The sequence below is a fragment of the Panthera onca genome, chromosome C2, assembly GCF_046562875.1.
Source record: "Panthera onca isolate mPanOnc1 chromosome C2, mPanOnc1 haplotype 2, whole genome shotgun sequence".
NCBI lineage: Eukaryota > Metazoa > Chordata > Mammalia > Carnivora > Felidae > Panthera > Panthera onca.
Genome location: NC_138347.1, coordinates 15,860,539 through 15,874,904, shown reverse-complemented (window position 1 = coordinate 15,874,904; position 14,366 = coordinate 15,860,539).

The window sequence follows — 14,366 nt, the reverse complement described above, 5'->3', positions numbered from 1 at the left end:
TCTCCTCTAGGACTTTGATGGCTTCCTGTCTTATGTTTAGGTCTTTCATCCATTTTGAGTTTATTTTTGTATGCAGTGCAAAAAAGTGGTCCAGGTTCATTCTTCTGCATGTTGCTGTCCAGTTTTCCTAATACCATTTACTGAAGAGACTCTCTTTTTTCCATTGGATATTCTTTCCTGCTTTGTCAAAGATTAGTTGGCCATACGCTTGGGGGTCCATTTCTGGATTCTCTATTCTGTTCCATTGATCTGAGTGTCTGTTTTTGTGCCAGTACCATACTATCTTGATGATTACAACTTTGTAATACAGCTTGAAGTCTAGAATTGTGATGCCTTCAGCTTTGGTTTTCTTTTTCAGGATTGTTTTGGCTATTCGAGGTCTTTTCTGGTTCCATACCAATTTTAGGATTATTTGTTCCAGCTCTGTGAAGAATGCTGGTGTTATTTTGATAGGGATTGCTTTGAATATGTAGATTGCTTTGGGTAGTATTGACATTTTAACAATATTTGTTCTTCCAATCCATGAGCTTGGAATATTTTTCCTTTTTTTTTTTTTTTTTTTGGTGTTTTCTTCCATTTCTTTCATAAACCTTCTATAGATTTAGGTCTTTCATCCACAAAATGCAAGTTTTTAACAATTACCTATATTCCTCTCTTCTGCTTCTTCCTGGAAATAGAAATCTCTTTTAGGAATAATTTCACACTGTGAAAGTAATCCATTCTTCTTGTAGAAAATACAGAAAATGTGAAGCAGAATGTTTTGGTTCAATATTTGTTCTTTGACGTGGACACTTGCAAATTGCTTTTTTTTTTTTTTTAAATTGGGACAGATTTGGTGTGCCTTATGTAATAATCAGATGTGTCCAGTGTATCACCAGTTACAACTTCTAATAAACACTTAAAATATATAATTATTGAAATAAAAACTTTTTCCCACCTTAAATCAAATGGTTTGTGAACCATCTGTTGGGAAACATTACAAGACACCAGGGCTTCTCAAAGTGTGGTTCAGGGACCTCTGAAATGCACCAAGACCTTTTTAGGGTCCATCAGGACAAAACTATTTTCATAAGACTATGACATCTCCTTTCCCATTCTTTTATTGGGAGTTTTCCAGAGATACACAGTGTGTGTGATTAAAACAATTTGAAGCATTTTTTAAAGTTTATTATTTTTTGAGAGGGAGAGAGAGAGAGAGGATCCCAAGCAAGCTCCCTGCTGTCATCATGGAGCCTGATGTGGGACTTGAACTCCAGACCATGAGATCATGACCTGAGCTGAAATCAAGAGTCAGATGCCTAACTGACTGAACCACCTAGGCACCCCAAAAACAGTTTGAATGTAAAGTGCATGGGAAGCCAGTTTTCTATTAAGCCAGATATAAAAGAGATTTGCAAAAACATAAAACAATGCCACTCCTGATTATTTGGTTTTGAAAAATAGAATATGTAGATTGAATATGTAGATTGTTTTGGGTAGTATCAACATTTTAACGGTATTTATTCTCCCAATCCATAAACATGGATTAACCTAAAAACTGTAGGTTAACATGTGATGGGGTATCACTGTTATTTTAAGATACTTAAAAAGTTATCTGTTTTAATTTATAATACAACCAACATTGATAACTATAATCCACACAAACAAAAGCTCATTGAGAACTTCAATAATTTTTAAGAGTAAAGGGGTCCTGAGACTGAAAAGTTAGAGGCCCATTGCAATAGATCAGTCCCGAGCCATAGAACCATTTGAGATTTTCTCATGGATTAGATAAAATAAACAAACAATTTTATTCATCTGCACCTGAGGATTACACATAAACATAACCAACCAAAATAAAACTGAAAGGGATTAAAAATGACACTGATGAATGTTATTAAAAATGACTAAGGAATCAAATTTGATGAGGACCATGGAAAATTAAACTTGAGGACAACTATTGATGAACCAAGTTTCCATGGAAAGTTTGTAATAAAAAATCAATCTCACATTAATTTTAGTAAATTGAAAAGGAAATGGAAATAACTGAAATCAATTAAAATTGTCTGTATGGTAATGTACCAAAAAATTAAATTGATTTAATTGCTAAGAAAAATGCTTTTTAGATGAAAATTCATTGCCTTTGTATTATTTGGGTTAAACTGTGTATTCATCAGCATGGAATCAAAACGTCGAGGGCAACATTTCCTCAGGATCCAAATAGCAGGTCAAATATTCTTCACTCGGGGTAGAAAAGAAACAAATTCTTTTTTAAAATTTATTTTGAGAGAGGGAGCATGAGCAGGGGAGAGGCAGAGAGAGAGGGAGACAGAATCCCAAGCAGGCTCCACGCTGTCAGCACAGAGCCAGATGCAGGGTTCGAACTCGCAACTGTGAGATCGTGACCTGAGCCAAAATCAAGAGTCAGATGCTTAACCAACTGAGCCACTCAGGTACCCCTAACATAGGTTCTTAATGTGGCTTCAAGGCCTAGGTTCTGGTCCCTGCTTATCTCACATGTATCTTCTCCCTCTTGGCCTTCTTCTCTGTCTTTTGGCCACAACTGCCTGAATAGTTCCTCCTGTCTGCTTTACTTCTGCCTCAGGTGTTAGCCTCTGCTGTTCTCTCTACCGAGAATGTGCTTCTGCTCTCTTTTGGCTGAGTTCATTCTACTTCAGTAAACAGACACAAGTTAGAAAGCCTTTGATGATGCTCAAGACATTTTCCATTGGTTATTTTAATAGCTTCTGTGTTTCCCCTTCATAGCACATATCAGAATTAAAAAAATTTTTTTAATGTTTATTTATATTTGAGAGAAAGATAGTGAATAAGGGAGGGACAGGGAGAGAAGGAGACACAGAATCTGAAGCAGGCTGTAGGCTCTGAGCTGTCAGCACAGAGCCCGACGCGGGGTTAGAACCCATGAGCTGAGAGATCATGACCTGAGCCAAAGTCTGAGGCTCAACCAACGGAGCCACCCAGGCGGCCCACCCTTATCATAACTGTAATGATAAAATTAGTTATAATCTTTCCTAACCAGTAGGTGGTGCTGTGTCACCAGCACCTTACTGGACATGGTGTAGAGACCTAATGGATGACCAAATGCCAAGTCAAGAATAGGAGACCAAAGAACGTGGAGGTGAAGTCTCTATTTGTCCCATCTGGACAAATGTGCTGTAAAACCAGGCAACAACAAAAAGCAATCAGAAGGGTTTGCCCAGGAGTTTGCAAACGGTCAAGGAGATTGTAGGTTTCTTCTGCTTTGATTTAAGAGCCCAGGTTCCTCTTGTTAGGTAGCAATGGAAACACATTGCTTCCACCATCCAGATGACTTGAGGATAAGGGGTGCCTCCCCCTTAGCTCCCCATTCAGGAGGAACTCCACTGTTGACCTGGGGATGTCTAAGCCATCTAAGAACTTTGATACAGACTCAGGTCATTAATTGTTTCCTGTGGCTACTTCTATTTTTTCCTCTTTCTTTTGTTTGCCTAAAGTTTTAACCTTTTTGCTTCAGACTTGTTTTAACATTTTTGCTTTGTCTGTGTGTTTTGATTTTTCTTTTTTCTTTTTTGGTATTCTTATTTAATTTTACCGATTCCCATTAGGTCTCTAATCTTCTGGCTTTATTTCTATACCCTCCCACCTATTTGTATTATCTGTTTTGTGTTACTATACCTTACTTTTCACTATTTTCTATTAAAATTTAATTCTTTTTATTTGATTTTGGGATTTTATGACTCATTTTGTATTGGCTTATTATTTTCCTTCATTTTTTTTCTTTGTTAAAATCTCTTAATTTTCCTTTGTAAATTAAAACTTTTTTTTTCTGTTTTAATCAAATTTCTTTGGTCTTAGGGAATCTGTGTTCCCTCTCCAAGTTTGGAAATAATCCCATGGGAGTCAGGCAGCTGGGATTGGGAGCATCACTGGACTTTGGAGGATATGATTTGGTGTGAAAGCCCAGACATGCTTGTTCATGGTTGCTGCATTGCACTGAATTGCAGTGCAGAAGCAGAAAAGAGGATGACAAAAGACAAGCTCTTAATGGATTAATTCCATGTAATCAAGAGGGGTGGTTCCATGTCAGTTACCTATCAAACCAGATCACTCCCTCTAATCAGGGGAAGTAAGGAGCGAAACAGCAGACCAGGGGGATTGGGGAAACCCAGAGGAATGCAAAGAAACACCCTCCTCCCACTGTGTTACTTTTAGATCTTCACCTCCCTCCAAACCTCCAACTCCTAACCTTCTATCTACGGGTTGGGGGCATGGTTGCACGAGATTGGGCCTCAGACTACCATGTCAATCTCACGGCTTTTCCGGTTTCTGTCAAGCACACTTGAGGCAAGGGAAGGTCAAGGCCAAGTCCTGACTGATTTGGATGATAAAGATACAAGGAACCACAGAGGGGCTGGGAGATTTCAATGTCTGGGAAGTTGTGGGATACTCACTTGCTGAGGTGCTAACTCTAGACTAATTGGATTTATAATCTGCCCCTCTATTCTGCAGAGAGTAGAATAGGAAGATCCATACCTCATCAGAATGCTGGAGATGATGAGAAACTGCCTCATGACAACTTCCCAGAGGGGAGGGGAGGTGGTGAACTTTCTAGACCCAAGATGGAGCCACTCCTGTGCAGGTTGGCATATCAGCAACCTGAAACTTAGACTGCTCTTGTGTCCCTGGAAATGCTCTGCTTGACCAGAAATTCAGTATATCCAGTTTCAGCCAGTCCCCAAATGTCAAGCCAACCCTGGGTTTTCTCACCCCCAACAAGGTTGAATCTGTGACCCCAGACAATACAATCAGAAATTTTCTATTTGTCTCTTTCTTATTTTTTTTTTTAATGTTTATTTATTTTTGAGACAGAGAGAGACAGAGCATAACAGGGGAGGGGCAGAGAGAAAGGGAGACACAGAATCCGAAGCAGGCTCCAGGCTCCGAACTGTCAGCACAGAGCCCGACGTGGGGCTCGAACCCATGGACCGTAAGATCACGCCCTGAGCTGAAGTCGGGTGCTCAACTGACTGAGCCACCTAGGAGCCCCTTTATTCTTTATCCTATAAGAGCTTCTTGTCTTGCACTGTATTTTGCAGTTCTTCATAAAGGTGACTGCTTCATGAAGTGTTAAATAAAGTTTGTTTTTATCATCTAAATAGTCTTCTTTAATAATTTTTTTTAAACAGAGGTGAGAGGGAAATGGCCTTGGAGAAGCTCTTTGCAGGCCTCCCCTCCTCTTGTGTTCCAAAAGGATTACAAGACATACTGCCAAGACTCAGATTAGTTTGGGATGAGCCTTAGCCTGTGTGGTCTATGTGGATACATGCAAAATTGCCATGGTGCCATGGCAGAGCCATTCCCCTAGAGTTCCTTGGCACTGCTTTTCCTTGTGGCTATCCTTAGAGGGCTCACTCCAGCTGGGATTCCTGGTCCTCAATGAGGCCCATCTTACCATTCCATCCTTTGAATGCTTATTCTTCCTCCCTGCTCGTCTGAAATAACACTTCCCTAGCTCCATGTTGTGAGAGATCTTATAGCCTTTGGCTACCCCTGATTATTTTCTTATGCCTGTAGTTTACTGGCGTCCTACAATATCACCAAGACCACATGTTTATGAGACAAAGCTCAGTTTATTGTCCTGCAGTCAGGGAGAGTACTACTTTGACAGTCTTAGTAAGACCTCAGTTGGGGGAGTTGCAAAGTTAGGATGTTGATAAGTTTTTGAAATCTGGGTCATGAAGGTCTTTCAGTGCAGGGGTTTGGGTCGGTCTGAATAAAGATCATGATACAGGATTGATGAGCACAGCAAGTTAAGGATTTGAGGCAAGGTGTTCAAAGAATCTCGAAGCATAAACTGTCATTTGATGCTTTCTTTTGAAGAGTTGGTGGGTATTTCAGGAACTTCCTGGAATAAACAATAAAGCTATTTGCAGTTTTTATCTTCCTGGGTCAGTGTTTCCTGGAATAGTTATGTTGATGAAGACATGGGACTAGTAAAGTCATGCTAATGTGGACGTCACACTGTGTGGGTTGAGATGGTTTCAGTTGTCACTCCTGACACTTTATCTAGTGACAGTCAAAGGAGATCCTCTCCAGATGATTAAATCTCCCATGAGCTCAGCAGCAGGAATGGTTTATTGGTTCAGAGAGCCTGTGCATTTCCTTTGATCCAGTTGCTGTGGGGGAGGCCATGTTTGGAATCAGAAGGGGGGCTGGATCGATGCTGCACTATCACAGGCAGAGGCAGCTGTGGCTGACACCATTCCCCACACCATGACCAATATGTCTCTTCTCTATTAGCTGGATGTTGTTTCCCTTCCAATGAATAAAATTCCTCTGTTAGCAGGTGGCATAATTGGGACCTTAAGACCTTATTTTAAAAACTTCTAAGTAAACTTACTATATGTGTTCTCGCACTATTAGTCATTTGAAGGAAGGAAGCCTTAAATCCAAGGTTTTAGGTCCCTCTTTTCCTAGTTGAGGGGGGAAAAAACTTTCACAGAGACAAGGAGGTGCTACTTATGTTCACGTTTTTCAAACTTACAGGAGGCACAGGGATATTGCTCCCATGCTCTCTCTTAGTCAGCTCAGGCTGCTATAACAATATAACCACAGACTGGGCAGCTTAAGCCAAAGAAATTTATTTTCTCACAGTTCTTGAGGCAGGGAAGTCTAAGATCAAGGTGCAGATGATATGCCCAAATTCGAAAGACCCCCAAGAACAAACCACCAGAGTCCAGAGTCAAAGCCAAGCGGCAAGGGTCGTTTATTGCAGGTTCGAACCCGGACCTCCACGCACTCGTTACCGGTGACGCTAAGAGGTCCCGAGCGAGGATCTTACAGCTTCTTTTATAGACAGGCACAAACAAGTTAGGGATTTTTCGAGGTTACAGAGCTGTTATTGGTTGACATTTAAATTTGAACACTCAGCAGAACTTGGTTGGTTCCCACCTTTAGGTCAGACCACAACCGGGCACGCCCTGGCTGGTTCTGGGAATGGGGGGGTGGGGGGGGGAGGGGGGAGGTCTTTTCTTTGCAGTTGTGAGTACACCTGGTAATTTTTCTCTTAGTCTCTCACAGGCAAGGCAGGTTTTATCCTGAGGACTCTTTCTTGGCTTGTAGGTGGCTGTCATCCTGCTGTATGCTAGATCCTTGATGTCCCTTCTTATGAGGACATCGATCCTATTGTATCAGGGCACCACCCTGTTGACCTCATTTAACCTTAATTACCTCCTCGTAGGCTTATCTCCGAATATAGTTACATTGGGAGCTAGATCTTCAACCTACGAATGATGAGGGAGGTACAGTTCAGTCCGTAGCATTCTCCATTCTTATAGAAACTTTTTGTCTTGATTAATTTCTCTGATAAATCGGATGAGATTCCCCTCAATGCACGTATTGCCCTTAGCAGACTTCCCACCGTCTTCCGGGTGTTGGGCCACATTTCTGTCATCTTTGGATGTTCATTTACTCTATGAACCCCCCAGCAGGAAGAACTATTTAAACACCTGGTCTGTGAAAGAACAGATGGAGACATTCCTCAAACCTCAAAACATCAAAAGACAGATTTAATTTCCCATGAGCCATTTCTCTGGGGCCCCCAAGGGGATGTTGAATGGCAAATTTCCCACCAACTTCATTTTCAAACAGAGGCTACTCATTCTAAACAGGAACACAAGGCATAAACCTGGAGAAGTCATTTCCCTCTATTCTGGGAAGGGTTATTGTAGGAGTTAGGCTTCTGAGGTTGCGGGAAAGAAAATCTACATGCCAAGATCACTTTGGAGGGTGATGTTTTTGTGTTTTTTTCAATGTTTGTTTATTTATTTATCTATCTGTTTATTTATTTAGAGAGCAAGTGGGGGAGGGGCAGGAAGAGAGGGAGAGGGAGAATCCCAAGTAGGCTCCAGGCTGTCAGCACAGAGCCCGACACGGGACTGGATCTCATGATGGCGAGATCATGACCCGAGTAGAAATCAAGATGCTTAACCAACTGAGACCCCCCAACCCCCCGAGGGTGGTGTTTATTAAGGATTATAAAAAAGTAAGAAATTGTACATCTGTCCCAGAGTTGGATGACTTTTCATGTATACTGCTGCATGTTGGGTGTCTCTGAGTTACTATTTTTATACCTTAGTTTATCTCCGTTCTTATGGCTTCTACCAAGGTGGCATCTGCTTTCTTCACCTCCTTTAACTTTTTGTTCTCTCTACGTCTTAGCTTCAGCTTGTTTCCTTTCCTCTATGTGTCCCTTAGCTTCCCTGCCCTCCTCAGGTGGGTATCTGTGTGTCTCATATTTAAACATCCCAAAAGAGAACATCTGGTTGGTTCAGTTAATTGCTATCTAAAGAAAAGCCTTCTGGCTCTTTTGAATTCTCAAGTCAAAGATACTATAAGCCTCTATGGCTGCCTTGGCCTCAGCAACAACTGCTGGCATACTTAACGGTGACCAGGGGCTGGGATCATCTGTTAACTTTAGTGTAAAGGATGCTTTATGGCTGTTTTGTTCCAAAATGGGGTGTGCATGTGATCCAAATTTAGAGTTTCATAAGCAGGCCAGTCAATCTGTCCAAGGCAGTGCTGTAGTTAATAGCTCCCCTAAAGTCTTTCTGGATCCAAAGCAGAGAATAAAGAAATGAAATGTGCGATAGTTAATCACTCCCTGATTATTACCATTCTGAGAATGGAGATCTTGGATGCTATGAACCTGATCATTTCCCCTTACTTTAAATGATGGCTTAGTTGTCCCCGGGCCGATTTGTACCTAGCCAGGATTACACTGGTTAGGTTATGGGGATGAGAAAGTTGAAATGGAGCAAGACATGTTTAAATTCTATCGGTGATGCTTTGGATCTCGGGAGATTGATGAAACCTCTGTCTCGGGGGACTGGGAGAGAAGTTTGCCTTTGGCTTTTACGAAGAGATTGTTGAGAAAATAAAACTGTGCTCATCAGTCCCTCTTTTAGAAAAACTAGGAGTTATTGCCATAGCTTCCCAATAGACATGCTAGACTGGCCTGTGTTGCAGAGGCCAGGAAGCCAACTGCATTTCCCAGATTCCCTCTCAGTTACGATTCTGGATGTAAATGAGTCCCCGGCAGTTAGACACATTCATATGAGGCTGGAAGGTGGGAAGGAAACCCGGTTTATTTTCACAAGTCCTTGGTGTGTCCTTTAGCAGACAGAGTCATGATGGGTGGCATTTTTGGCATTCCGATTCCATAGTTACTCTTCATGCAAAATGTGTGGTGGGGTGACAGCTTCCTCATCCTGGCCTCTTGCTCTCTGCATTAGAGCTGTAGTGGGGATGCTCTTGGTCTCAGTCCATCCATCCAGTGGTGTTTCCTGATTCCCAACTTTCCCATCATTTAGAAAACATAGCTCCTAAGGCTGAGTCAGTTCTGTGACATCTGGAATTGGTTCCCAGAGGCCAATCCCCTCACGGTTGTTTGAAGCATCTGATTCCTTGTATTAAAGCCTTTCTGCTTAGAATACCTGGAATGGTTTCTGTTTCTCACATGGGATGTTGATTGAGAAATTCCTGTGTATGTGATTTTTAGCTAAAAGCAGTCATGGCCAGCCTTGTGATCTAATATAGCAAATGAAATTCAGAAGTCACTCAGGATCTTGCCAAATCCAATTTTTACCCTTGATTTAAAAAAATTTTTGTTTTGTTAAACTTAATTTCTTGTGGCTGGCTCAGACGTGGCAGTTGCAGCTGAGTCAGGAGAGATTTTGAGATGAACCTGGTGTGGATAATTGAAGAAGATCCAATAACAAATGATGCAAGAGACCAAGTCCTCCTTTTCTCAAATTTATAGTTTGAGATAAATTGCTCTCTCCAGTATATTCAGAAAACATTCCTTTTCATAGTCTTGCTGATTTAAAAGATCAAATTAATGAGTTCTCTGGTGAAGATTTTCTCTTCTTAAAATAGTTTACAATCTGCTGATGATTGGCCTTTCTAACGTTATTTTAAAAAAAAATGTTTATTTATTTAAGAGAGAGAGAGGGAAAGCATACAAGTAGGGAAGGGGCAGAGAGAGAGAGGGAGAGAGAGGGAGAGAGAGAATCCCAAACAGGCTCCAAGTTGTCATCTCAGAGCCAGACGCAGGGTTCAGTCTCATGAAACATGAGATCATGACCTCCGTCGAAACCAAAAGTTGGACGCTTGAGTTACTGAGCCACCCAGATGCCCCTGTAACTTTGCTCAGATGGACCAAGAATATAGTATGTCCCACCCTTCCACCCCAACTTAAAAAAAAAGATAAATCCTCTACTCCTTCCTAATTATGGATTTATCAGATTACTGTTTCTTTCTTTCTTTCTTTCTTTTTTTTAGATTAGTGTTTCTTTAAAAATTTTTTTAGGTAGTTTCTCATGACAAATTGCAAATCTGGATTTCTCAGACCAATATTCTATGGAAGGAACAGGCTTATGGCAAGGCCATTCCACAGTAAATTATTTTTCCTTTCTGTATAGTTTATGCAGAAATCTTTCAAGAACAAGATAAGATCATTCACATCTCTTATTGATCCTTACTCAGTATTTGGCTTTGAGGATAGGAACCAGTTGTAGTCTAAACTGTACAACCTTGGACCCAGTCCTGAATCTTCCATAGAATTTGCATCTTAATTACCAATGTAGAGATCTGGGTTTGGAAGAACAGTTTCCTGATCAATTAAACAATTATTTAAAGATGAGTGAAGCAGCGATGTATGAGAACCTCTTTTCTTTTTACTCATTTCTTTTTCTTTTCTTTAAAAAAATTTTTTTTACGTTTATTTATTTTTGAGACAGAGACAGAGCATGAACGGGGGAGGGTCAGAGAGAGGGAGACACAGAATCCGAAACAGGCCCCAGGCTCTGAGCTGTCAGCACAGAGCCTGACGCGGGGCTCGAACTCACGAGCCGTGAGATCATGACCTGAGCCGAAGTTGGACGCTTAACCGACAGAGCCACCCAGGTGCCCCTTCTTTTATTTTTAAGTTAATTTTTATTTATTTTGAGAGAGATAGAGACAGTGTGAGTGGGGGGACAGAGAGAGAGAGGGAGAGAGAGAATCCCAAGCAGGTTCTAAGCCGCCGAGGCCGAGGTAGGGCTCAAACTCAGGAAACCGAGAGATCATGACCTGAGCTGAAACCAAGAGTTGGATGCCTAATCAGCTGAGCTACCCAGGTGCCCCTCTTTTTACTCATTTCTTAATATTCAATATTGCTTTTGGATGAGCTAATTGAATCCCTCCCTACTCCCATTGAGAATAAAAGTAGGAAATATTACCTACTGATATTACCAAGCTCAAGAAATGACTTTACCAACTCTTGGTCTTATTTTCTAATACGACATAAAAGAATAGCTCGAATTCAGGCACTGTAGCAGTTAATGATTGCTTCATCAGTTATCAATAACAAACCACTCCAAACCTTAGTGGCTTAAGACAATGGCCACTTATCATTCCTCTCACATACAGGACTGGTTAGGCACCTTGGCTGAACTGGGCCAGGCTTTGTTGTATTAGGGCAAGGGCTGCATATGTATCTAGAGAGTCAGCTGTTGGGTAGGCTGGGAATCAGCAGGTTAAGAGGTTAACTAGAACAATTCAGCTGTGCTTCACATGGCTTCATCCTCCAGCAGGCTACCTGGGCTTGTGCTCATTGAAATGGAGGGTTCCAAGAGAGCAAGCAGAAATGTGCAAGCACTTTGTCCAATTTGCTACTATCTCACTCGCTGAAGTAGGACACATGGCCCAGTCTAGAATCGGTATGGAAGGACAGTATCAGAGAGTGTAGATGCAAAGAAGTCTGACAACTGAGGATAATGGTGCAGTCTACCATAGCCACTCAAACTCTAATAATCTTTTTTGGTAAGAGTTTTCCAACATTCATTGGCTTTTTATTCAATAATTCTACTCAGCAAAGTCATCTTAGGAATATATCAGAATGAATTTGTTTTGTAGGATTCACTAGAAAGCATTATTACTTGAACTAAAGTTTTCTTCAGTGTTTTACAGATTTTTCTCTCTTTTTCTTGAGCCACAGTGAATGATTGTAATATCTGTATTGAAAAGATTCAAGCTAAAAATTAGTGTGGTTGGGGTGCCTGGGTGGCTCAGCCAGTTAAGTGTCTGACTTCGGCTCAGGTCATAGTCTCTCAGTCTGTGAGTTCGTGCCCCGCGTTGGGCTCTGTGCTGACAGGTCAGAGCCTCGAGCCTGGTTCTGATTCTGTGCCTCCCTCTCTCTCTGCCCCTCCCCCACTCACACTCTGTTCGTCTCTTTCTCAAAATTAAATAAACATTAAAAAATAAAAAAAAATTAGTGTGGTCATTCTTTGTGTTGTTGAGCCTTGGTATCATTGTTATTTATTTATATTTTGAAGTGAATTCTGAGATTTTTTGCAGGCACGACATTAGTCCATTCTAAAGGTACTTGGGTGTTGGTTAGTTCTTCAGTTTTCTCTGCTTTATTTTGCTACACAGAATATCTGCACCTTGGAATTCTAGTTTGAGAATATAACTTTTAATCATCCTTTATCCTTATCAGAAGCCTAATTGCAAAAATTTATGTTTGAGAGAAATCCCCTGAATACCAGGCAGCTCATTCTCCTTTAGATAATAAATTTGCCATTGGATCAAGCCAGACCACCAAAATTCTAGTTCTTTGGAGAACTGACTTTGACAAATTGCATTTTGGTATCATGCCATTGTCTTCTAATAAGGAATAGCAAAAGGCACAGCCAAATGTAATGGACTGTTGTCTCTAGGACTGTTTTTGTGGATGTCAAACATTTCATTACATTTCCTTTATTTTTATTTTTATTTTTTCTTAACATTTATTTTAGAGACAGAGAGAGACAGAGCATGAACGGGGGAGGGTCAGAGAGAGAGGGAGACACAGAATCTGAAGCAGGCTCCAGGCTCTGAGCTGTCAGCACAGAGCCCGATGCGGGGCTCGAGCTCACAGAGTGCAAGATCGTGACCTGAGCCGAAGCCGGATGCTTAACTGACTGAGCCACCCAGGCGTCCCATTACATTTCCTTTTTATGTGACTTGTCAGGAAAACTTATCTCATTATTCAACCATTGTTTTTATTTTATGTCCTCTATGAGTCTTACAACTGTTGTGTTAAACTGCTGGAATTTTTGAGCCAAATGTGTAACCTGGCTTTGCCAACCATAGGGGCCAATGGTACACCATTTTGTATACTACTCTTACTACTTGATGATTGTTCATTCAATGTTTCAATTTTTTAAAAAATGTTTGTTTATTTTTGAGAGATAGAGAGAGAGTGCAGGGAGGGGCAGAGAGAGGAGGACAGAGGATGCTGATAGCAGAGAGCCTGATGTGGAGCTTGAACTCACAAGCTGTGAGGTCATGACCTGAGTCAAAGTCAGCTGCTTACCCAACTGAGCCACCCAGGTGCTCCGCTACTTAGTTTTATTATTTTCTTGCTTGTTCTTTCTATTTTTGCCCAGACTGTCTCAACTTCAAAAAAAAATATTGATTTTATTTGCTCTTATAAGCCACGACAAATCCTTTACGGAATGAAATGGGATAAAAAAATATATTTAACGTGCTAGTTTATGGACTTACACATGGTTTGAGAATGATTAAAGGGGTTAGAAGTCTCACTTCAGAATTTTTTTTTCTCCACTGGTTTAGGGAGAAGAATTTACAATTTTTGCTAGAAACAACCAACAACGAGTATGACAATACCAAGGTACAAAACAAGCTTGAGAACCTCTCACATTACTATATATAGATTCTGTTAAAAATAATAAGGGGAGCTAAAGGAACATTGTAGAATTCTTTTCCTCAAGGTACGCACACTGATTGATTCATATTAGATGGTCCCTGGTTTCTTTGGGGTACTTAGCCCATGAGGCAGTATTTATTTTTTGTGGTTGGATTAGTAAGGACGCTTGATGGTTCAAATGCTTATCAGCCATCGTCATGTTTGCTTGTCCTATTCTTAATGTTTTGGCTATTTTTATTGCAGTGATTTCCACTAGGATTTTCATTAGGGTCAGTTTCAGGGAGAAAAAAGTAAGAACGGATCCATGTGTCTATTTATGTAGCGGTTGGCTAGAGAAATTACATGTTCTCATTGCTATTTGATTTAACTGTTTTCTATTCCTTCACAGATATTCACTCTTCAGACTGTGCCAAATTGTACTACTGAGGCCAGAGTTAAATCACATCAGAGATCCTGATGAAGAAGAAGGGTAATGGCTACCAAAAATCCCTTCTAAAAGATCTATCCCCTTACATCACCATACAGGAATCTTTTTGACAACTTAGGAAAATGCAGCCTAACAACACTTAGAAATTAACTTTCTATTTATTAAAAAGTTTATTATTTATTTTGAGAGAGAGGCAGAGGGAGAGGGAGA